We start from the raw sequence: 26,423 nt of genomic DNA on the forward strand, positions 1-26,423 counted from the left end.
TGGAATTAGATGCAATAGTCTATAGTGCGATAATATGCACAAAAGAACTGAAGCCTGTATCGAAATGAACGGCCACCATTTTCAAAATTGTGTTTAAATATTCATATTATGATTATTTTTCAATTTAACTTCTTTCTCTATATTGTACGCTAATGTGCTGTAGACAGTATAATATACACTGCATAATGAATACGTTCGCATGGATAACTCACTTCGTGAGTAAAAACACTTATTCTTAATACAGTACTGTACTTTGATTGAAGAAAAACCTAATGAAAATTATCAAACTCAAAATCGCGATATTTCCTAGTTTACGTAAATGGATGAACTACTTTTCTTCCATCCTATACCTAGTAGAGTGATTTGTGTTTTACGCCAGTATCATCGAACTCCAGTCTTGGAGGGGGGAGCAAGCTGTATTTCCGGTTCTCTAAAGGTATAGACAGGTTAATATTAAAAATGTTAGTAAAAATAAAATGATGTCCCTGTAGTACTTAGCAGGCTTTCACTGACGAAAATTAATACTACTGTAATTAGTAAAGACTATAAATAAAATTTGTACTTCTCTTTTCCTTCCTTTTACATTTTCCTTTCTTTTTTTTTTTTTTTTTTCCTTTTACATTTTACTTTTTCTTTTGTGTTTTCTTCTTTTCTTTTTCTTATTTCCATTCCTTTTCGTTTCTTGCATATTTTTTTATTTTTTTAGTTTTCTCATTTTATATTTTCTCGTTCATTTTTTATCTTCTTTTATTTTCTTTTATATCTACTTACCTTATTTATGTTCATACAACAAATGTTTCTCGGCTTTTCTATAAAAAATCTACAAACAGGTGGTGATCACTCATTTTATTTTACTTTCTTTTTTCTGTTCTTTTCTTTCGTTTCTTTTTTCTGCTATCCTTTCCTTTCCTTTTTCCTTTTCTGCTTTACTTTTCCTTTCTTTTTTTCCTTTATCCTTGCTTAATTTATTTCTCTTTTTTCTTTTACTTTGCTTTCTTTTCTTCTTTTATTTTCTTTTTAACATAAAGTTACGTAGATTTTTCAGAAATTAACCCGAAAATTAATACTACTGTAATTAGTAAAAACTATAAATAAAATTAAAAATGCCAAAAAATAGCTCATGAAATACTTAGAGATTAATTTCTCCTTGTAGATGTATGTTGTAGACCAGGGCTGGGCACATTACGTGATTCTGAGAAATAAGCGCTGTGTGCTTTAAAGAGCGGGTCTTGCGAGTGCTGTGACGTATGCATACTGTACGTCATTCAATGTCGGTGCAGTGGTGAGTCTGCAGTATGATGGCGAACTTTGAAGACGGAGCTTCCGCTCATACATTAAAGCGGCCCGCTACTCCCAATGCTTTTAATGTATCATGGGAGGAGCATTTCTTTTTCGTAGAGAGCAGTGCATTAGCAAGGTGTTTAATTTGTCTTAAAGCACTCCAACTGATTAAGAAGTTCAATATCCAACGGCATTATTCTTTACAACATGCTACTGAATATGACAAATATGTTTGTAATGAACGCCATAAATTAATACAACTTAAAGAAAATGTTTCTCAGGTACATTATATTAGAGTATCTATTTGATATTTATATTGCATTATAAGTTATTATACATTTAGTAATACAGTAAAACCTCTCATTTACGGACATCAAAGGGACGTAACAATCTGTCCGCATATGGCAGGTGTCCTTTATTGGGAGGGAGGCTTCCCAATCTAACTTACTTACTTACTTACAAATGGCTTTTAAGGAACCCGAAGGTTCATTGCCGCCCTCACATAAGCCTGCCATCGGTCCCTATCCTGTGCAAGATTAATCCAGTCTCTATCATCATATCCCACCTCCCTCAAATCCATTTTAATATTATCCTCCCATCTACGTCTCGGCCTCCCCAAAGGTCTTTTTCCCTCCGGTCTCCCAACTAACACTCTATATGCATTTCTGGATTCGCCCATACGTGCTACATGCCCTGCCCATCTCAAACGTTTGGATTTAATGTTCCTAATTATGCCAGGTGAAGAATACAATGCGTGCAGTTCTACGTTGTGTAACTTTCTCCATTCTCCTGTAACTTCATCCCGCTTAGCCCCAAATATTTTCCTAAGCACCTTATTCTCAAACACCCTTAACCTATGTTCCTCTCTCAGAGTGAGAGTCCAAGTTTCACAACCATAAAGAACAACCGGTAATATAACTGTTTTATAAATTCTAACTTTCAGATTTTTTGACAGCAGACTAGATGATAAAAGCTTCTCAACCGAATAATAACACGCATTTCCCATATTTATTCTGTGTTTAATTTCCTCCCGAGTGTCATTTATGTTTTTTACTGTTGCTCCAAGATATTTGAATTTTTCCACCCCTTCGAAGGATAAATCTCCAATTTTTATATTTCCATTTCGTACAATATTCTGGTCACGAGACATAATCATATACTTTGTCTTTTCGGGATTTACTTCTTCCCAATCTAACAGTAAATTTATAATATGCATTATGTATCTGTTCACGCTTTATATGAAATGCATTACTGTAGTTAATTCTAAATACAGTATACTACAGTAAATTCTTTGCAACTTTGAACTACAGTAGATAACACCGAAAAAGGAAAATGCAATACTGTGCCATGCAATTGTATTCTACGTCTACAGTTTTCATCTTAACCTTTACATTCAGATGCCATGTCTCTAGAAACAGAACAATTGATTGAAGTGAAGAGAATAATCCTACTAATCCTAATCATGTGTCGAATACAATTTCACGATCACGAAAACCTTGGACCCATCAGACAGGTTAAATTTTATGACTCTGTTTATCCACCCACTTCCAGCTAACAAGGGGTAGCCAGGTGAGCTAGTGGTAGCCTATGAGACCCTTATTGTCTTCTTTCATGTCAAGGAATTTCTGTACAGTTCTCAAAACTAAATTTTCCATTTTTATAACACATTAGGTCTTGAGGTCCAAGTTCTGTCCGCAGTCAGGAGGTAAAGCAAGCTTTAGGACTGTGAAACAGCTGTCCGTGTCCGTGTCTGAGAGTGTCCGTAAACGAGAGTTAAATTTATCATTATTTCTATATTATTTCAGTTGGGAAATTAAAATCTGTCCGTATTTGTGGAGTGTCCATATCTTGGGGGTTTCCGTAAGGAGAGGTTTCACTGTATATAATTTTAAATTATACAAGTATTACGATATATCGTAGTATAGTATATTACAGTTCATCATATATCATATATCATATGATATCATATCATATGATATCATATCATATTATATCATATCATATATCATATCATATCATATATCATATCATATCATATCATATCATATCATATCATATCATATCATATCATATCATATCATATCATATCATATCATATCATATCATATCATATATTATTATGTATTAACAGGATGACAATAATGCACTTAGAGAATCGGCTATGAGAATTAGCTACAAAAATTTGCCACGAAATTGCAAGGGAATTGAAAATATTCAACGAAGGTGAATTCATCAATTGATGTTTAATTATATTGGCAGATGAACTCTGTCCACAGCAAGTAGGGGAAGTGGAAGCCATACGCCTGTCTCGTAGAACCGTGGTGAGGAGATTGCAGTATGTGCATATGGGTTATGTAAATAAGCCTAATGATTTATGTGTGTGCATAGAGCGAAGTTTATTTCATTAAATTAATAAGAGTGTTATAAATTCTGTAATGTACAATGGATTGATGTAATATCCTTATAAACTATTATGTACTGACAGACTGAATGACTAGAACAACCATGGCTCTTGTTACATTAATGCAGGGAAGGTAGCTGTAATGCGAGTCCGCCACTGCGTGAGCGTTCTGCTCCGGCTTGCGTTGCGGAGCGAGAACAGCTCTGGTCGGTTAAATGGAGCCGCTCTCATGTCCGGCCCTGTTGTAGGCACTTCTTAATCAAAGGATGAGTGGAAGAAGCAGAATTTAATCTCCCTTCCAGTCCTTCATGTTTTGTTTGCTCTTGTTCTTTTTTTAAATTTACACCCTGTGGTCATCAGTTACCATTTAACAAGAAAGTTAGTTGTAAAATTATTAATTGTGACAACTTCAGTTGTGTATATTAATGTTGAAGAGAGATATTCATATAAAGATATAAACATTAAAAGAAATCAATTTCTGTCTTTCTAAACTTAAGCCTGTCCACAACCATGTTTCTTTATTGCAGCGAAACATGAACTTCTTTGGCAGTTTATCCAGTGTTTTATACAATTTCCAAAGTAATTTCACAAACGCATACTTACCCAATGAACGAATGTTGAAGATATGGCAGAGCAACAACAACAACAAATTCCACAATTTGGGACATCTGGCCGAAATCTGCGGCTAACCAATAGGATCCAGAATACAAAGCAGAGGTTAAATGAAAAATACAATATGATTGCGGAGAGAATACGGAACAGTGTTACTAAGCAACAGAGGACAATACATTTAACAATAATAATTGTATTGCCATTGTCTCCTATGTATTGCAGACTGCTGCATCTTGTATAGTTTAGTAGTAAGATAAAATGATTCGCTCAGAATAAGAAAAGATTGCAGGCGTGAGGTTCACACCTTTGACTGGTTCACATGAATGACATAACTAACATAAGTGTGAACAATGTGATTAATTATTATGCATTCATGAAAAACTAGTCGAATCATTCGTATATCACTTATAGATTTATTATGCCGTCAACAACGTATTATTTGACATGTACTAATTTATTATAAACAACATATCTGTTTATTGCAAACTGAATAATATAGAAATTGTTAATTGATAATATCATGTTTGTTTATTATCATCATCATCATCATCATCATCATCATCACGTATTAAGGCTGGTGGCCTGTTACGGTCTCACTCGATCGTGGACACAGTGGTCTATTTCTCACTTTTACGGGGACATTTGCCCTAAAACTCAACCTGCTCAAATTGTAAAACAATGACGTAGAAATATAGCCAGGTAGTTGCGTAGCTCTTCTAAGTATCTTTTAATAAAATCAGCGGAGATAAAAGAGCAATAATAACACCGTTAAACGGAACAAAATATACACAGCCGTCAGTCGCTGATTGTCAGCGCTTTCAGTTGGGTTTTCGTTTTCTTATAGCAAGTGCTTACTGTGGTATATTGTGAATATTTGAGTGGCATCGTGGCTGCTGGTCCTTCAGGTAAATTATGTACTATTTTTTATCAACATCTTTTGATTTTATCAACAGTAATCTCACTAGACGTTTTGATTTATCTAGAGAAAATCAAAACTCGAGTGGGATTTAATTGGCTATTACACGATTAGAATAAAGTTTATAAAGATTAGAAGTAACGAAGTACTCCAATACAATAAAATATTAATTGACTTACGAAAATACAACTGTCTTCAAATGTATTATTGTACCATCTCAACATTACAAATATTACGCTAGATGCATGCTAGATGGCAGTAATGAGCAATGCCTTGTAGCTAGAATACAATATACTGAGTAAATGAAACTCAAGAACAGTTTTTATTTCTCGTCAGAAAGATACAAACAATTCACAACAAAACCGTTGCCAAGGAGAGCTGAATTTCCATAGCCCACTCCGTTTGTATCATGAACATAGACTTAGGCCAGTTGTGACTGCAGAACTCAGAGCCCTACATATACTCCCCTCCCAGTGACGCTGAGTCACGAAACTTTTCTTGCACCAGGATAAGTTCTGAATGGTGGGGGCTTTGAAGAACTTAATCCTTGATGATCGGAGGTCTTGTTCCCATCATCTTCAGAGAAGACTTCATAGAAAGCTGGCTTAAGTCTTTCTGTGGAAATGGTTTTAGGGCTCCCGTGAATATCGACTTCGAACACGTAGTCAGATATCCTACGAAGAATTCTATACGGTCCTTCATACGGTGGTACAAGGGATCCTTTAGTTGCCACACGAACAAAGACATGCGTACACGTATATAGTATCTTATGCTGAAAAGCTCTTCTGTTGCAGTGGTGAGCAACGGGGGTCGATCTGACAGTGCGCATTAACTGTCTGTGTTTTTCAGCGAAGGCTCGCTGCGACAGTTCGGTTTGGTCGTCGACGAAAAACTCTCCCGGAAGTCTTAGCGTCGCTCCGTAAACCATTTCTGCGGGCGAAGCGTCACAATCGTCTTTGATGCTGGAGCGCAATCCAAGTAGGACAGCCGGTAAGATATCGATCCAACATTTAGATCCCGTGATAGCGGCTTTCAATGATCTATGCCAACGCTCTATCATGCCGTTTGAGGTGGGATGAAAGGCTGTCGTGCGTATTTTTGTAGTACCAATAAGATTACAAAACGCTCGAAAATATCATATTCAAATTACGAGCCTCTGTCTGTTGTAATAGAGGCAGGTGCGCCGAATCTTGCGATCCAAGTCCTGAAGAATGCATCTACAATAGTCTCTGCAGAAACTTCAGATATCGGGACCGCGTCAGGCCATCGTGTGAATCTATCAGCCATTGTCAGTCAATACTGAAAACCTTTGACAACTGGAAGCGGACCAATGATATCTATATGTACGTGAGCGAACCGCGCGCTTGGCATAGGAATGTGTACGGGCACATTTTTGTGGTGACGACTTATTTTACTTCTCTGGCACTGAAGACACATACGAGCCCACAGCATAATTTCCTTATTAATTCTAGGCCAAACAAACTTGCGCTGCATAAGTTTCTTAGTTGCTTTACCGCTAGGGTGAGACAGGTTGTGAATGTTATCGAAAACTTTCTTACGAAGACAAGATGGGATGTAAGGTCGAATTACCTGCGTCGAAACATCGCAATAAATTTCTCCCTTTGATTCAGTCAGCGGAATTTTTGTTAATTTTAAGCTGGTCGAATCAGATTGAAGAAGATGTTGAAGTTCTTCATCAGCAGTCTGTGCAGCTATGAGTTCTTCTGCTGATATTAGCGTCGGCATGTCTATGGCACCTATACGTGACAAACAGTCTGCTACAGTGTTGTCTGCACCCTTAAACAAGAACTAAGCATTTTTGTTATAATTTTCGAATTTAGGAGGTCAAATTACACCGTAATTGACTGGTTTTACGTCCACCATGTTTGTATTTGGTGATTTCTCGACCCCGTGAGACAAGAACAAAAACGAAACACATCAGATACTGCAAATACAGGCTGGTCATGTGAATGTCATACACCCAATAAACAAGAAATACGAAAAAAAATCAACTAAGTGTGCTACCGTTGTGTAGGAGTGGTTAGCACGTCTGGCTACGAGATGAGTGGGCCCGGGTTCAAATCCTGATTGGGAGAAGTTACCTGGTTGGGGTTTTTTTCCGGAGTTTTCTCTCAACCAATTGAAGCAGTATTGCTAGGTAATTTTCGGTGATGGACCTCGGACTCGTTTCTCCATCATTAATTCACATATCATCATCATCATCATCATCATCATCATCCATACAATAGCCAGGGTTAAGTTCACGGTGCGTATACTTGTACAAGAACGCGGCCGTTCAGCTACCCAATCATTCACAGAATAGGAGTGGTAAGCACAATAAGCCTCAGGTTATAGTGTAAAGGTACGTTTTCCTCGGTGCAACTATTGCGATGATCGTTCAACGATTATTGTTGAACGATAAAACGTTGAACGATAATCGTTGGTTACCATTTTGCTCGGAGCGACTACGATTTGTTGATTTTTCACTAGTCGCGTGTTTTCATTCGCAATCGCATTGTTCTAGAGCAGCGAAAATGTGATCGTGCGCCGAGCCACTGTGTAACCTGCAACGTGCATAGCACCTATGGAGGGAGGCGGACACCCGAAGGGGAAGTGAAGCAACTGTCTGACTTATTAACGGATTTACATTCTCCTTAGTCAAGCAATCGAATATAATTTTATACAGTACGAGGCTACAACTGATGTTTAGTACGTGTAACGAAGAAAGAAATGAACAAGAAAACATAGGGCACATTATCACAACCTAAAATTAACTGTCTTCAGAATGTCTCTGCGACAGAGTTTCAAAATAGGAATTATGTTACTTACTGCAAGTCGTAGTTGATCACGAAGGTATTTGTCTGTCAGTCGTGATCTGAATTTGGTTATTACTATTTTCATTGTCGAAAATAATTTTTCACAAACGTAAGTTATAGCGAACATGGCTTCAACAGAGCAAACGAATGAACTAAGCTTCGGATATATATATATATATATATATATATATATATATATATATATATATTTGGCAAGGATTTGAAAAATTTAACATTTTTTCAAGTTCTTACATATAACTTTAATTTAACATCACTTGTAAATCTGTGAGTTTAAATTGAAGATCTAACCGTATTATTCGTACATCTGCTGAAAAAGGATCGACGTACAGAGGTAATAATAATAATAATAATAATAATAATAATAATAATAACACTTAACCTTTTAATGTTTCATGAGTAACATGTAATATAATGCCGTTTTATGTTACACAACCGTTTTCCTCGTAATACTTGTGAACAAATCATACATTTAATATTCTCATCATATTGGCAACAAAAAAAAAATGCGTCTTCCCATCCTACTTGACACTTTCGTTTTTGTAGAGGTACATGGTTTCGAAAGAGACATTGCGACGATATGCCACTCGCAGGTCAGATACAAATACAAATGGAACGGAGTTTGACTCCAGTGAGTGAGAGGGTGGAGGTTGGAGAAGGTAGGAAGCAAGAGAAATGCATAGCTATCATTGCAAGCAACAATGTGCTGTGAATCACATTTTCGCCACGGCTGTTCTAAAGGGAGATTGTGTTTAACAGAATGAGTTTAATGAGTAAACGTAAAAGATTACCGGTACTTAAATACCATTGATTGAGGAGATGGAAGACGAAATACTTCTCCATACGTATGGGATGAAAAGAGCGAAAAAAACACCGTCTGCTTGAGCTCAATAATGTAGAGAGACTGTATAAAAATTTAAATAACTTAATTAATAACTTAATTTTCCAACTTTATTGACAAACTCAGCCCATATATTGTCCTTGACCCTTTGATCCTTGTAGGACGCATGTGACAGCTGCCACAGTGAGGGATGATTCGCCACTTCCTTGAGAAGAATTTCATCATCCGCGTCAGAAAACGAAGGAGCCATGAAACACGTCTTTCTCACAATAAACGTTAACGACTGACGATTATATTCAACCTTTTCCTGAACGACTATTCAAGACGTACGATCGTCGTTAACGACTCTAGCGGCAGTCGCTCGAAGGAAAACAGCTCCATAGGAAATTCATAGAATTAGTGCTCAACGATTATCGTTGCACGATCATCGTTGAACGATCATCGCAATAGTCGCAGCGAGGAAAACGTATCTTAAGCCTTCGGGTCCTTTCTCCGTATAAGAAGGAAAAAAGGTGCTACAAATAGTACGATCTTCTCGGCAATATAAGGATCAGGAGAATGTGAAGCTTTACCTCAGAGCAATATCATACCACCGAAAATTAAACATTACGGTTCCTCTTGAGCAGGAATGATGTAATTTTCTTAACTTGATGAAATCGTGTAAATTCTGTGACTCCTCACTTACTTGCAGACATGTAGTAACCATTTTCATTAATAAATTTGTGCAGCAACTGGTATTAAAATGATTTAATTTTCTAACAATTTAATGTAATATCTAATTAATTCAACATATGGACACTGATAGATATTATTGCGTGGACATTTTGGCATAAGAAAACTGGACATATTTTTTAGTGTGGACATTTTTGTCTTTGGATCTATATTTAGTGTGGACATTTTTGTCATTGGACCTAATATCGACAGGACATTCATATAATGGACATTCTACGATGAACATAAAATGACCTGCAAGCGTAAGTTCAAAAATGTAAGTAAAGATTATTATTTTTTGGTCCTACAGAATGTATCTGCTATGCTAACAATTAATATTAGAGGAGAAGAATTCGCTCAGGCGCCGTGAATCAAACCCGGGTCCTTGGTTCTACGTACCAAGCGCTCTCACCATTTAGCTACGCCGAAGTCCAATCCACAGCACCGGATCGAACTCCCCTCCTCCAATGTTTTTCCCTTTGTTACCATAACAGATATATTCTGTAGGATCAAAAATAATAATCTTTACGTAGATTGTTCTAGCAACAGTGCATATTTCTGTACAGATTACTGTGCATATTATTGTGGAATCCCGGTCACCAAGTCACTCAGCTGATTGCGCTCCTTGTATAATGGCAGTTGACTTAATATAAAATGTCAACATACATGTCCAACTTGGAGTCAGACCACAAAGGGAAAAATACTGGAGGAGAGGAGTTCGATCCGGTGCTGTGGATTGGACTTCGGCGTAGCTCAATGGTCAGAGCGCTTGGTACGTAGAACCAAGGACCCGGATTCGCTCCCCGGCGTAGGAGCGAATTTTTCTGCTCTAATATTAATAAAACATGTAAGTTTTGAGAAAATCAAGAAAAATGTTATATTATCTGTGAATATGATCTGAAAACTAAAAAATAATACTAAATACCAAGAACAGATATTGCTGAACAATATTGTCATAATTAGAAGGAATATATTGTGTCATAACTTATAATACATTTTAAACAAAAGTGAGATACAACAAAAAGTGTTACGTTCATTAAAATTTTTCTGAAGAAAGATGTTACGTTGCAATCTGTTATGTACATATCACCCCCAGCAACGTAGTGCTATTAAGGTACACCTAATATGTCCTTATAGAAATGAGTAGGTTCTTCTTTGAGATATTATAACATAGCCAACAGATCTTTTTTTTTTTCTCAATACTCAATCTCTCTGGACCATATTTCAAGGGAACAAGACCGACTTTGCTTATATCTTCAAACTTTTTTCCTATTTTTCGTAACCTATCAGATTTCCATATTTCCATGTCATTAAAAGTGTCACGAACCTTAACAACTTCATCCCGAGGACTATACCAGAGTCCGTGGATATACCAGAGTAGCGCAATCACCGAGTCGGCCGCCATTGTTATTCCTTTTCAACACGCTAGGGATAGGAATATTTAAAGTAAAACTCAGATATTTTTAATTTGAAGGGCAAACACGTCTAAAAGATCTTCTTACATTATAGAACATTATTATCAGTGAACATACTAGTGTATAAAAACTCCATTTAATAATTATTATAGCATAAATACGCATTTAAGTGTTCAATACACTCCTTCATAAACATCACATTATAGGTATTACAGCAACAAGAACTTAATAAATTACAAGTAACAAATAAAAACAACAATGTTGCAAATAAAATAACAATAAATCTAAACATTTCCAACTGCATTCCTTGTGCAAAGTCTCCGGCTTCCGCATATAAGGCTTAAGTGATTGTCACTTATATGGATCCTTACATACATGGAATTAAAGATTACTATAAGGTTTTGCTGTAAAGTTAATAAGTAAATTACTATAATTTTTTATTATAAAAAATAAAATTAATAGTCATAAAAATTCCTAGTAATTTACCCATTCGCTGTAAAGAAAATTCCAATAGTAATGTTTGTTCCTATGTATATAAAGAATCTCGTAAGTGAATATCAATGAAAAATAATGTAAATTGTGACGCAAGAGACTTTTTGCATTAAGCAATACACTATATAATTAAGTTACGAATTAAGTGCAAACCACTTATCATAGAGAGAGACGAAATTTTGTACATATGTTATTATCAACCAGATATACTAGTGATAAACATTTTGTGAGTTTAGCTTTAAAAATATGGAAGTTAGTAATTTCAGTATAATGTCCCCAAGGATACACAGATGTGAGATTTTGTCATTTTTGGTAAAAAAAATCGTTTCTTTGTTTTTATCTTTAAAAATTCATTTATGACCTAAAGATGCCCTCTGCCAATTTTCATGACCATACGACCGGTCTATCAGCTGTTTAGGGTCACATTTTTAAAAGACTGCGGGCTCTGACTGTTAATTTAAATCATCCGTCCACGACCTCCATTCCGAATTCAGCGACCATTTTGGAAATTACGCTATATTTCATAAATTATTTATTATATTAGATTTCCGATTGAGCCAGTGTAGCTTCTCGACTTCTCGAAATATTTCTTCATAGAATTCAACTGGTGTTAGACCTACTTCAAAGGCTGCTTTCCTTTAAAAGATATTCAGTTACAAAGGAGAGCACAACTCTTATCTAAAGGAAAATTCCACTTGTTACTAGTAGCCATAACAACGTGTTTTCCATGTTTGGTTTTTGTTTGTGATACAAGAAATATTTGCAAGTTTCTAACAGTTTTATTGTTAGTGTTATAATAGTGTCTACAGTCCATAGTGATTTGTAAATAATATTTATCTATTATAGTGTTTTCATAAGATTACATAATTTTTTTAATCATCTTTATTTACTAGTGTAGGTTAGGTGTTCACAGCGTGATAGTGTATATAAGGATAAGTTCTGTATATAATATGCTAGTTCTATATATTTCAAAATGCCTAAAAAATATAAAAAGACAGAGACCTGGTTCATTATTATTATCCCAAACTTTTGAAATCAATTTCTCCACTTTAATTTTCTGTAAATTTTGCATTGCTAAAAATGCTACTCTTTCCACAGATTCTGTACTACATACATGATTTTTGTAGAGGTTTTTGAATATGCTCTTAACAAAACTTACTATCAGTATTATACCTAACACTCATTTTTGTTGTTGTTGTTTAATCCACTGTCCGAAGACAGATTTGAACCTCATAAGTACCACCAATAAGGCATCACTCATGAGACAACTAGGCCAGGAGATAATAGGATAGGGTGGCAAGTTTCTTTCCCTCTCCAATGAATACTTCCCCGATTAGCTACATGTTCCACTAATCAGACTTCAGATGCTTACAAACAATTGTCCTTCCTCTGACACATATCGTCAAGTGAGATGTGCCTTCTGATTTATATATATATATATATATATATATATATATATATATATATATATATATATGCATATCAGCCAGAAGAGGTATTTTTAAAGTTAATTTTTTTACGCTCGAGTTGAATTTTTTCTGTTTTTACACTTTTAGTGCATTAGATATTTTTAATTATTTTTAGTAAAATAAAGAGGAAAATTGTATAGTAAGTTTCGTTTCTGAAGGTCTGACATGTATGTTGATAAAAATTCTGGCCAAAATAGTAGCAATTTTTGAAAACCTAAATTTACAGAATTTAAAATTACAAATTAAAAGTACAAAATTTCGTAGATCTACATAGAATAGTTTAGAAAATTGAAATTTCACATCAGTCTAACCTTAATAGGATTTCTAGTTTCTACGGTCTTTGTATTTTCCAATCGAGCCATACAATACAATCTTGTCTCAAGAATGAATTCAGAACTTCACAAATATATTATGTCATTCTTGCAAATAGCAAATAGGATTAAATTCAGAAATGCTTGATTTGAAAGGGAGAAGATGGTAAAAATTTGACACTGGTCCTAATTGGTACGTGATTTTCATTTGTTTTATGTAGAAATATCATTGCTGAAACAACTTAAATTCTAGATTAGTTTCACAAAAATATTTTGGGGCCTAAATTTTGAAAAAATAAATATCAAAATACAGTCATTCATTAATCTCACAATGTATGCTCGCTTAGGTAGCGGATCGTTCCTTTTTATATTTATAGTCACTTCTTTCCTTTTTCCTTATTTCTTTCACCTTGTCACAGAAAAACAAATGTGCGCTTTTTTTCAGTTATCTGTGAACAGTTCTGAACACAGCAGCACTACATTTTTTCGCATTTAAATTACATTCTTTCCCTATACAATTGTATACTGCATAGCGCGCTGGACTAACAATGGCGGCTTTGTCGGCATTTGCCGGCTCAAACGATTGCGGTACTCTCTGGATATCCACGGACTCTGCTCATCACAGGCAATTCGAAATAGTACCGGCACAGTTTATTGTTCCTAGTACCCTCACAACTCAAGCTTCGTGACTGCATATACTAGACTGTGCTTCTACTAACAAAAGTATAAGATGGCGACACGAATCTCCCAGCATAACTTGCAAACGTTTAACATTATCCAAATTTCCCCACTATTTCGTACTCGGGTATGGGTTATAGTCGCTATGGGTTAGTATCTCATGGGGATTTTTTCTGACTTATTTAAAAAACGTGAGGTAACAGGTGTAGCCCATTAAAAATCCAGAAAATCATCTTGTCATTAAATATGCACTACAGAAAACCTATGCATTCGGAGAAAACCCAGCTCTGAGTCACTGTTTCAAATCCAACATCCCAGAATCTGTTCAATATCGAACTCCTGTCCTTTTGACGAGAAGCCAACTAGCTGAACTACAACTGCGCTTCAGGTTACGTTGATAATGAACATCGTAGTTGTTAAAATGATTACCAAACTTTCTCATGTTAACCAACCCCGATGACGTTGACGCCGACTTGCGTCAGACGTTCGTCATTTGTAGCAAGGAAGCGCTATCAAGAAGCTGACAGGAAATTGAAAGCAGTTTGTATTACGTCACCGGATACTCCGATCAAAACCAATAGAGGGCAGCTGTTGCCATAGTTTCAATTTCCGATTGTTTGGATACTTACTGCCGCTATCGCTCACGGAGGCTCTATGTAAAGAGAAGGATATTTATGTGGCCGTACAAGCATTGCCGTGGGAGCGATGAGGAACAGATACAGTGTGTAACAAAATTTCGCTCTACAACTTTGTATCGGAAACGAGAGAAAACCTACATGTTGAATTATTGTTTTAAAATATTGCTCTACTGAATTATTTATGTAATATACTCTATCTGAATATATAATTTATATATCATATTCTTATTCAATATCAAGAAACTAGTTCGATTAATTAAAATTTGTCTCAGTGAAACTTACAGCAGAGTCCGTATAGGCCAGTTTCTATCTGATAATTTTCCAATTCACTGCCGGCTAAACCAAGGAGATGCACTATGACCTTTACTTTTTAACTTTGCTCTAGAATATGCCATTAGGAAAGTTCAGGATAACAGAGAGGGTTAGGAATTGAACGAGTTACATCAGCTTCTTGTCTATGCGGATGACGTGAATATGTTACGAGAAAAATCCACAAACGATTAGGAAAAACACGGAAATTTTACTTGAAACAAGCAAAGCGATATGTTTGGAAGTAAAGCCCGAAGAGAATGTATATGATTATGTCTCGTGACCAGAATATTACACGAAATGGAAATATAAAAATTAGAGATTTATCCTTCGAAGAGGTGGAAAAATTCAAATATCTTGAAGCAACAGTAACAAACATAAATTACACTCGGGAGGAAATTAAACGCACAATAAATATGGGAAATGCCTGTTATTATTTGGTTGAGAAGCTTATGTCATCTAGTCTGCTGTCAAAAAATCTGAAAGTTAGAATTTATAAAACAGTTATATTACCGGTTTTTCTTTATGGTTGTGAAACTTAGACTATCACATTGAGAGAGGAACAGAGATTAAGGGTGTTTGAGAATAAGGTTATTAGGAAATTATTTGGGGCTAAAAGGGATGAAGTTACAGGATAATGGAGAAAGTTACACAACGCAGAACTGCACGCATTGTATTCTTCACCTGACATAATTAGGAACATTAAATCCAGACGTTTGAGATGGGCAGGACATGTAGCACGTATGAGCGAATCCAGAAATGCATATAGAATGTTAATTGGGAGACCGGAGGGGAAAAGACCTATGGGGAGGCCGAGACGTAGATGGGAGGATAATATTAAAATTGATTTGAGGGAGGTGGGATATGATGATAGAGAGTGGATTAATCTTGCACAGGATAGGGACCGATGGCGGGCTTATGTGGACGCGGCAATGAACCTGCTGGTTCCTTAAAAGCTATTTGTGAGTAAGTATCTGAGTGGTATGATGATAATCAGGGGGCGGATGTTGATGAAAAGTCATCCTCTTATATTTCACATTAGGACAATGCCTATTAATACGGAAATCCTTTCTATGTTAATATCAATGTAAAAAAATTAATTTCTTATATTGCATTTCTTGCATTTTTTAAGCTTTTGAACTAATGGGTAATTTTTATATTTTTTTCGGCATTTTTGGTCATTTTTAATACTTTCAACTTTTAGACCATTTGCTGTTAAATCTTTTTCTAAGCAAATAGATCAGTAGTAGATACCTACTGAATAAGTGAATAACAGTAAAGTTTGAGTTTTATGGTTTGGAACAGACTCTAAAGTCCATCCCTCATTACACTGAAGGCTTCACTTCACACAACGGAAGTAACATAAAATGCTTAACAACAGCTTAGTTTAAGCGAGAGCTTTGACCGCTAATGTTCTTTTGTCGGTACGAGGGTGTCTTCAGTATTTATCAGCGTATTCCGAATCTTACCGGACCGGTGAACAATGACGTCACGCTGCAGCGAAATAGGAATAAAACTGCTTGAAGGATCGATGGCTGTCACGGCGACTGTATAAGTTGTTGTCTGTGCTACGCTAGCAAAATTTTGTGAAATTTCCTTACTGCCATCTCGTTCAAAGAAAAGAGAGCATGAACAATTTATTTCTTGAAGCAGTAGTAATAACTGGTCCATTGACTTGTTCGCTCATAAGCCATTAACATATTGTTTTTACATTGTGCTCATTACAAACAATACAGCACAACTAAAGCAGAACACACCGCCATGACACAACAGTGCACGATGTCATTCGTCTGCTAATTCCCGCCCTATACAAGAACCAATCAGATTCACTGATGGCGGCTGATGGATACTGCCACCACCTCTGCAAGCTGATGGCACCGGTGCGACACCGGTGGAGCATCAGTGACTCCATCGGTTAAATTCGGAACACCGTGATTCCATCAGATTGCTCAGCGCTGAGATTCGGAATACGCTCTATGTTTGGAAGGAGGGGAATTTTCACCGTTTCCTGGACAATAGGACGTTGTGTCCCCAATATTGTTGGGAAGGGATGTACTGTAGTAGACAACAGAGAGTATTTTTTAACACAAAGATTGCGAGATTGCATGCTCCACCCACAATTTGTTTCGTCATTCCCACTCCCTCATCTGGAATATCTGGTAACAAAGTGAAGAGCGGAAGGAGGAGGAGACGGAGAATGAAGGCAGTGACATGGACCACCCCTAATTGAAACACATTGTAAACCCTCATTAAAATCAATAGTTTTTCCTTTAAACCTGCATTTTGTTGCATTCCCTTTTCCTTTATCTTAGTCAAATTCCAGAAAGTTGCCTCCTCTCTCCGAGATTTGCAGGGCAGTCATTGAAACAAGGTGACTATTTTTAATAACTTGTGATGCGAATACTTTGAATAATATTTAAACGTCATTTTCTTTTAACCTTCCTATCCCTATGAGGGGTGTAATCACACCCCAGCTTTAGTTATAGAACCAGTGGCGGCCGGTGAGACATTCTCGTGGTGGTGCCAAAAATGCAAAAAGTCGTACGCAAATTACCCTAGTGAAATTAATAATAGCAGTTCACGTTTGCATTATATTAAATAAAACACATTAATTAAACCAGCAATTTTACCAGATATACAGTTAATAATGTATCTAGTAACAGCTACAATAACATTTCCGAAACTAATAACGAAATTTACAGATACAGATAATCAAAACTTCCACAGTATTGTTAGTCAAATACAAATAACTTTTATAACTAGTAAAATTACTCGCAAAAACATACGAGATAAACAATGGCATAGATAATAAACAAACACGTTTGCACTTTAATTAACAGGCCGATGAATCCAAGGCAGTGGCCTGAATAACACATGTTCATGTCCTGCACAGATCTCATGTATCGTTCACAGAAGCATCAATACTATAGCAACATTGTAGCGATATTTAGTTGCCGCAAAAGAAAACAAACATTACATAACATTAACAAACAGTTTTACATAATATGAAACCATGACTATCTCTGCGTTCAATATAGCTAAATGGATAATAATTTACACATTCAAATCCAAGTTATGTGCATTAGTTTTGAATTGGCAACATTACATTAACATTTGGCGCGGAACTCTAACTCATAGACAAATAACGTCTCCAACAACCCTGCCATCTAGCGAAATTTCTGCATTACTGTGCTCTAGCGGGCGGAATATTAACTACTGAGTCAAATTGAATTCGGCTCAAAGTCTGCCATAAGAAACGCATATAAATAGAATCAGTAGCCTTTTGTACAGTGTTATATGGACGCAGGTAGTGCCTCAGCAAAGTGGCTCCAACGTTCGGAAAAACGCTGCAAGAGTGCGTCCGGATATGTGCGCGCGCTCGTTCAAATGAAATACGAATAAAATGTATAAACTATTACGACTGCTTTCTAGGATATTATTTTTGTTTCTTTCATTGGTGGTGCCATGGCACACTGGCACTACCCCAAAAGCCGCCCCTTTATAGAACAATAATATCATCACATGCGATTTCAGCAACACGTAGGAATTATTTTGTGTCAGAAAAACATTATTACGTTATTTCCAATTGTTATCACTCCAATTTTGTCACCAATGTACCCACAAATAAATTAAATTATGCATGTACACACCTCTCAGGAACCCATGTTGTAATTTTGGCGACACTGTAATTCTACTTTTCTTGTCTTCTGTATAGTTATTCTGGACCAACCTTATGAGCTTCTGATTACAGTTCAAGAGCTCCCGGGTTCGACCTCTACTGGCACTTCATAATCATCCTATCATAATACCATCGGGGCAGCGTAACTCCACCTTGCAGGCACCCCAACCTCAGCAGTCGGTTACAAATAAGCCATTGCCAGGAGAGACCAGGAAAGTCAAGTGACCTCTTTGATTTCTTGAATGTATTATTATTATTATTATTATTATTATTATTATTATTATTATTATTATTATCTACTGAAACTATCATTATTACTCTTGTAAATATAAGTTTTATTTATTTATTCATTTATTTCACGGTGCTTTATCAACTCTGGTTATTTAGCGTCGATGGAATTGGTGATAGAGAAATATTATTTCGCGAGATGGAGCCCATGATTCGCCAAAGATTACCTGAAGAACTTTCTTTCGGAACTCTAGAAAGATCCTGCTTTGTGTCAGATGAAACGGGGAGCCGATAACTATGTCTACTGTCAATCATACTTTGAAAAGCGCGCGCGGGGTGGTTTGTGTTTTTTTTTTCATCAATAATTTAATTCTTAACTTGTTTAAATCCCGCAACAATGTATAAATCTACGTCTCCCCTCTCGAAGACCAAAAACGTACTTGGGATGTGATGACATCCACACAGTGCTCCTCGTTAGCTTTTATGGCGCAGGGACAAAGGTTAATTTCGTGTCATTTTTCCATTATTTTAAGGGCATTTTATTGATCATTTTAAGTAGATTTTTAGGTCATCAACATCCGCCCCTAATAATAATAATAATAATAATAATAATAATAATAATAACAATAATAATAATCATCATCATCATCATAGTAGGCCTAATACGACAAAGTGAAGAGAATCCTAAATGATCTAATGGTTATCATTCCAACCGAGAATCTCGCAGTCAAAAGAGGCCGAGCTCGTTGGACTTTGAAGGGTGACAGAATTCTTAGCATGATTCCTCCGAGAGCAAAGCAAAGCTGAAGGTCTCGTGTCGAATATTTACGACTATGATGAACATAACGTAGACAATAATAACGAACTCTGACAACGACAATTTGTATTCTTATAAAATGATTTTTTTTTCCTTCACTGCTATGTTTTCAATGTGCCGCTCCTCAAGTTACAAATCCTAAAACTTTATTTACGCATAACCTCCAAATCACAAGAGAGGGAACGAGCGAGGAAAGAGATTGAGTCGGTGCCGGAGGTGGAAGGAAATTCTTCATAATTGCGATGAAAGTTTCATCTCGAGTCTGAAAGTGACTCGCCATATTTCACTGCAACGTATTACACAAGGAGAAACATCGACGCTGCATATTTCCCACGACTCCAATCTGCAGCAAATGCCCGCCCCCTCCCCTTCAATCAAGGAAGCAGGAGCGTGATGGATGCTCCCGTTCTAATTTTCTTTCAGCCATCACAATCTGCCCGTACACAGAGCCGATTCACTTTAAATTATGAAGATTAAGCAAATTTCTGCAGTCCCGGTTCCATAATGGCCGCAAGGCTTCTCCACAGTCCGCAGTAATGAATCCTAACCTGCTTTACATTCTCAAATGAACGGCAAATGGAGTTCATTACAGCATAATCCGTAATTCGATTCCTATAATTATAGGAATCCCATTTCAGAAGCCATTATTTCGCAGTCCTAACTTTAATACACCCGGAGTTTAATTTCTCTTTAGTGTTATACTGAAACCAATTTCTGTAGACATATAGGGCTCTACTACTACTACTACTACTACTACTACTGCTACTGCTGCTGCTGCTGCTGCTCCTGCTCCTGCTGCTGCTTATAAATGGCTTTTAAGGAACCCGCAGTTTCATTGCCACCCTCACATAAGCCCGCCATCGGTCCCTATTCTGTGCAAGATTAATCCAGTCTCTATCGTAGCCCATCTCCCTCAAATGCATTTTAATATTATCCTCCCACCTACGTCTCGGCCTCCCCAAAGATCTTTTTCTTTCCGGTCTCCCATCTAACACTCTATATGCATTTCTAGATTCTCCCATACGTGCTACATGCTCTGCCCATCTCAAACGTCTAGATTTAATGTTGCTAAGTATGTCAGCTGAAGAATACAATGCTTGCAGTTCTGGGTTATGTAACTTTCTCCATCCTCCTGTAACTTCATCTCTTTTAGCCCAAAATATTTTCCTGAGAACCTTATTCTCAAGCACTCATAATCTCTGTTCCACTCTCAAAATTATTGGCATTCATCTAGACATTATGCATTCCAGGGAAATGATAATTCAAACGAAAGTACGAAAATATGTATTACATTTGTTGCTGATTTCTGATAAACTTTAACTCCTCTACAAATGACTTGTATATATTTTTGTACAGTGCTCAAAACAATTTAGGCGACCACTTTTCCTTTCTTTCACTTTTTTCTTTTTATTTATTTCCTTGTATTGCTATTTACAGATGATTTACAAAGGTCCATATACAATTTGAAACCCATGGCAGATAAATACTCTATTGAAATTTCTAAAAACTAAAATTATGGTTTTTTGTGGCAGAGAGCCCGATCCTAGCAAGATTTATATTAATGGAAGTGTTTTGGAAAGAGTTAAAGAATTTAAATAGAAATTATCTTTCTTAGTAGATTTAGACATTCATGATAAAATTTTTAAGTATAATAAATCAATGGGCATCATAAACAGAATCATAAAACCATCTCTAGTTCAGCGACATAAACCCGCACTGCATAAAACCTTAGCACGACCTGTCCTGCGCTATGGAAGTGAAGCTTTGATTCTCATATAAGTAGAATGACTGCTAGTGAAACGAGATTCATGCGCCGAACAGCTGGCTATACTAAGTGGGACCATAAAAGAAATGAAGACATCTTACAGGAACTTGAAATGAACTCTATACTAGCAGACATAATATGTCACTGTCAAGATAACTTGTGTCAGCATGTGAAGCGTAGACTATATCTAGCTAGAATTCCTCGTGCAATCCTGTATTACCAACCTAGAGGCAAGAGATCAACTGGACGTCCAATGAAGAGATGGGCTGAAAACTTCTGTGGACCGTAACAGTCCTTCTGGGACTATAACCTGTATGGCTGATGACGATGATGATGATGTCACTTTCTATATTTTCTTTTTTATTTTTGTTATATATATTTTTCCTTTCCTACTACCTATTTTCAGCGTCTTCTTCATTTTTTGTATTTTTTTTTTAATTTCTTCAGTTCTTATAATAGTATGTTCATAATTTTCAAACGGTCACATACATTTACTAATATTTCTGTTTGGAGCTTTCATTAATGGTCCTAAATATAATTATGTTAAGTATCGAAATCCTTAACTTCCACTGTGACAAAAACAGTCTTATAATATCATACTTTGAATACTTTCATTTTATAATGAAATGGACGGAGTTACGCAATAATAGACCAAGCGCCAAAAACCTGTTTCGAGATATTGGCCATTGAAATAAATCTGTTTTTTTTTTTTTTCATTTTATTCAAGAAGTATTATAACATTCATACTGTTACAAAAATTAGCACAAATAAAACCAACGATTAACCGATTTTTAATAGGAGACCAGCAGGTTAATTAATATTTCAAAGCAAAATAAATGAATTAATTTTATGCAATAAACGAATTTTTGCTTATAAATAGCAGCAAAATTCAGATATCGCATTCTTGATTTTTTTTTCGAGTTAAATTAGCCTGCCATCAAGAGATTTGTACAAATATTTATTTATTTTTTTTTAAATTGTCGGTTGGTCTAAATTTGCGAAACTCCGTCCAAATATGGATTAATATTCCGGGATAACTGATCCGAAACTAAACACATTATTGTTTTACAAAAGACACCCAATAATGAAATGTATGCATGAAAGAATATGTAAAAAGATTTCCCAAAATTTAGAAATTCTGACTTTACTTTGATGATGTTTTACGTGGGAAGTCAAGCTACTTTAATATTAATCAAACTATTCATAACTTTAATAACTGCAAGACACAAATCCGATCTTCATCTACCCTCTGCTGGTCTCAGCTGTTATACCGGTACAAAGGGAGTTACATGTTCACGTATTACAGACTTCAATGCACTGTCTAATTCATAAAGTTTTGAAGGGCCAAGAGCAAATGCTTAGAAATTAACGAAATTTGTCTATACACATACTTTCGACACATATAATTTAACTGTTATGCTCACAATTTCAATTACTCTGCTTATTGTAAGTTTTATATAATATTCTTATTGAATTTGATATACCCAAGGAATTAGTTCAATAAATTAAAATGAGTCTCAATGAAACGTACTGCAGGATCCATACAGACCAGTTTCTTTCTGACGTTTTTCCAATTCACTGCGGGTAAAGCAAGGAGATTCACTATTACTTTTAGTTTTTAATTTTGCTTTAGAATATGCCATTAGGAAGGTCCAGGATAACAGAGAGGGTCTGGAATTGAATGGGTTGCATCAGCTGCTTGTCTATGCGGATGACGTAATATTTTAGGAGAAAATAAACTATTAGGAAAAACACGGAAATTTTACTTGAAGCAAGTAAGGAGATAAATTTGGAAGTAAATCCCGAAAAGACAAAGTATATGATTATGTCTCGTGACAAGAACATGGTTCAAAATGGAAATATAAAAATTGTAAATTTATCCTTTGATTATACATCTTGATTACACAACATTTAACACTATATCACTTCGGAATATGAAGTATATAGTATATTTCTTTCACGGGTTAATTAACTAGGTTAGCTTGATGGCTAGTTTCAGTCTATGAGCTAACATCAGAACTGGAAAAATTCAAATACCTTGGAGCAACAATAAAACTTGAGAGGAAATTAAACGCAGATTTTTTCAGTTGGTTATTTAACGACACTGTGTACTAGGTTATTTATCGTCGATAAATGCAGAGTAAATATGGGAAACGCCTTCTATTATTAGGTTTAGAAGCTTTTGACATCCAGTCTACTTTAAAAAATCTGAAAGTTAGAACTTATAAAACCGTTATATTACTGGTTATTCTGTATGGTTGTGAAACTTAGACTCTTAACTTTGAGAGAAAAACAGAGTCTAAGAGTGTCCAAAAATAAGTTGCTTAGAAAAAATATTTGGGGCTAAAAAGAATGTAGATAAAGGATAATGGAGAAAGTTACACAACGCAACCCAACATAATTAGGAACATTAAATCCAGAAGTTTGAGATATGTATGACATACCTATAGCATGTATGGGCGAATCTAGAAATGTATTACAGAGTGTTAGTTGAAAGATCTAATAGAAAAAGATCTTTGGGAGGTCGAGACGTATATTGCAGGACAGTATTAAAATGTAATTGAGGGAGGTGTGATATGATGCTAGGGACTGGATTAATCTTGCTCAGGGTATGGACAGATGGCGGGCTTATGTGAGGGCGGCAATGAACCTCCGAGTTCTCTAAAAGCCATTAATTGCAAGTAAGTTATGTGTTATATATTTTTGTATAATTTTTGTTTTCTTCCACAGCTCAAAGCTTCAGTGTTAATGTAAGATTCATGGAATACAATAAATGAAATGAAAAATGTGGATGATGTTGAAGTATCGATTAGAAATGTTATTTTTCATTATTTATGACCATTATATCGAGTCATTAATATGCTATTGTGATGCCTGCAATAATGAACCTATCCCAATGAAATTTATATTTTCTGTTTTACAGAACGACTGCAGGGCCATAATTGTAATATGGCATGTATGTTGTAATTAATTTATCATTCGGAGCCAATTTGTGATGAGTTATTTTACATATTTGAATGTGCCCGCTGGTGGTCTGTCTGCGTGCATCCACTAACTGTTTTTTTAATTGATATGTTATAGTCACCAACATTTACAACGTCATCATTCATATCACAATGTGTTTGGTGTAGTTTCCTGCACTCAAGACTTGATCTTGTATCGCTACGACTATTTCGCTCATATACTAATTTACTAATAGAGTGTAAGAATTTGTTAAATTTATTACTGCAGTTTATCGATCTCAAAACCTTATTCCTTTGCTGTGGTCGTGTCAGAGAATCAGTCCCATTCCGCGGCTTGTTTGAAGGTTTCGTAACAAGCTGTTTTTTACGGTGATGGGTTACTAGCCCTTCGCCCAACCCCAAGCTGGAGGACCACCCCTTATCGGCTGTCCGCGACTGCTTATTCAATATATTCACAGCTACCCTCCATATCTGGAGGCCGTCTCCTCGATCCGCAACCTGAGAACGCGCCATGTTAGGATAAAATCCACAAACGATTAGGGAAAACGCGAGAATTTCACTTGAAGCAAGTAAAGAGATAGGTTTGGAAGTAAATCCCGAAAAGACAAAGTATATGATTATGTCTCGTGACGAGAATATTGTGCGAAATGGAAATATAAAAATTGGACATTTATCTTTTGAAGAGGTGGAGAAGTTCAAACATCTGGGAGCAACAGTAACAAATATAAAAGATACTCGGGAGGAAATTAAACACAGAATACATATGGGAAATGCCTGTTATTATTCGGTTAAAAAACTTTTATCATCCTGTCTGCTGTCGAAAAATCTGAAAGTTAGAATTTATAAAACAGTTATATTACCGGTTGTTCTGAATGGTTGTGAAACTTGGACTCTCACTTTGAGAGAGGAGCAGAGATTAAGGGTGTTTGGGAATAAGGTGCTTAGGAAAATATTTGGGGCTAAGAGGGATGAAGTTACAGGAGAATGGAGGAAGTTACATAGCACAGAACTGCACGCATTGTATTCTTTACCTGACATAATTAGGAACATTAAATCCAGACGTTTGAGATGGGCAGGGCATGTAGCACGTATGGGCGAATCCAGAAATATATATAGAGTGTTAGTTGGGAGGCCGGAGGGGAAAAATACCTTTAGGGAGGCCGAGACGTAGAAGGGAAGATAATATTAAAATGGATTTGAGGGAGGTGCGATATGATGATAGAGAATGGATTACTCTTGCTCAGGATAGGGACCAATGGCGGGCTTTATGTGAGGGCGGCAATGAACCTCCGGGTTCCTTAAAAGCCAGTAAGTGAGTAAGTAAGTAAGTTTATCGATCTCATATTGCAAATTTTGTTTTGTTACTAATGATTCGCAATCGTTTCCACAATCAATCAGGAACACTGTAACTTAAATATCGAACTTATAAATAATCAAGAGCAATTTCCTCAGTATCAAAGTATACCCAATAAATTAGGGGCCTGCTGTAGGTGCTGCAGGTCTCCGTGCAATCACGAATATTAGGAGGAGATCAGAACATTGTTTTGCACAGGATGGCGGACATTTTAAATACTGACTATGAAGAGTGTACGTACATAAACAACACACAGTATTTCTCAGAAAATACCATTTTTGTTGCTTTGTGAGTAAACAATAAAAGTTGGAAAAAAAAGTTTCAGTAAAAGTTGTTTCTTTTTAAATGTAGTTTCCAATGGTACCTTCAAAGACCCATGTTCTCATTTGAAATTTTGAAGTTGACCACAGGTACACCTACTTCCGGTTTGTTAGGGGAAATGGTACTACCATCAATCGATAATTAGGTATGCCTTAATTTTCTGGAGAAATGGTAGCAAAATTGAGAGTGTCTTGATTTTGCAAAAGAAAGCCATTAGAATTCTATGTCAATCAAACTATCTTGAACATTGTCGACCTCTTTTCAAACAATCACAGATATTAACTGTCATAAATGTATATATATATACGACCTAGTCCTTTACACTCGACAAAATATAGACAATTACTCATTAATAGCCAATATACGCGATCATGAAATTAAAAATAGT

This window comes from Periplaneta americana, chromosome 4 (assembly GCF_040183065.1).
Source record: "Periplaneta americana isolate PAMFEO1 chromosome 4, P.americana_PAMFEO1_priV1, whole genome shotgun sequence".
Taxonomy (NCBI): domain Eukaryota; kingdom Metazoa; phylum Arthropoda; class Insecta; order Blattodea; family Blattidae; genus Periplaneta; species Periplaneta americana.